This window comes from Austrofundulus limnaeus, unplaced genomic scaffold (assembly GCF_001266775.1).
Source record: "Austrofundulus limnaeus strain Quisiro unplaced genomic scaffold, Austrofundulus_limnaeus-1.0 Scaffold1317, whole genome shotgun sequence".
In the NCBI taxonomy this organism is placed as follows: Eukaryota; Metazoa; Chordata; class Actinopteri; order Cyprinodontiformes; family Rivulidae; genus Austrofundulus; species Austrofundulus limnaeus.
The window spans coordinates 42155-43329 of NW_013953719.1; positions in this window are offsets into that span (position 1 = coordinate 42155).

A 1175-nucleotide genomic window follows, 5' to 3' on the forward strand; every position below is an offset into this window, starting at 1 on the left:
AATTCATAGCGGAATTGTGAGTTCACAATTAATTTATTTAATATTTTTCATGCTTTTTGAAGTATAAAGTCAAAGACATCTTTGAACTGTTTGTAAATTAATAGTCATCTGAAACTGACAGCTGAGTTGTATGGATTTTTTTGTAAAACTTATGGATTTTTGAGGCTTTTGTACAGGTAACATCCAAAGAGGTTGACATGTATGACCAACGGACCCACCGTAGGTGCAGGTTTATTTTGCAACACCAGCTCGTTTTTTTTTCTGACAAAAAAAAATTAAATATATGTCTATACAAATTACAAAAGTATTAACAACACAACAACTTGAAACTTTTAATTTTTATACTGCCATATTTTTATTTAAAACGTGTACCTTTCTCTTGCTTCGTCCGACATTACTGGCAGAAAAGAATCTCCGGTCGGCCTGCAATGCATTGTGCGATATGGTGGGCCGAGAAGGATCCATCGGACCAGTCCTTCAATTCGGGGCAAAGGAAGGATGCATTTGTGGGCCACATCGGAGTAGTCTTCGGATTTGGACAGCCCCGGTGCGGCGCTGTGATGTAAGAGGCCGACRAATTCGGCCTTGGGAGGACCCGGCCCACCGTTTTGAACACAGCTGATGAATCAACCTCTTAACAAGTAACACCTGACTTCCTGGTCACASCCTTGGAGGTGTACCTTATGTTAGACATTTAAACGAAACCAACTTTGTTATAGAGACAGAAAGACCTCGTATTGATAAGACACACTGACTCTGTTCCTCTGTTTAAACCATATTGTCACAATGTATAAAATTCAAGACTGAATCTTAAATTCAGTTAATCTAGGGCTGCAACAACGAATCGATAAAATCAATTTTTAAGAAAGTTGGCAACGAATTTCATTATCGATTGGTTGTGTCACTGGATTTATGCGTCCCTCGCCGTGTCGTGGAGCTGTTTACGTCACGCGCAGAGCGTTGTCAATGCTGGCTGACCTGAATAAAGTTTAGTAAGAAAGAAAAAAACTCTTATTATTAGTTATTTGTTGAGCAGCAAAACGGTTCAGGACGAAAGAAAAAAAAGGACGCGATCGAGCCGCAGGTCTGCAGGGAGTGTGTGTGTGTGTGGGGGGGCTGCTTCAGAACCGTTTTTATTGGGTCGAACAATGGGCCTCATGCAAGAACATGTTCGT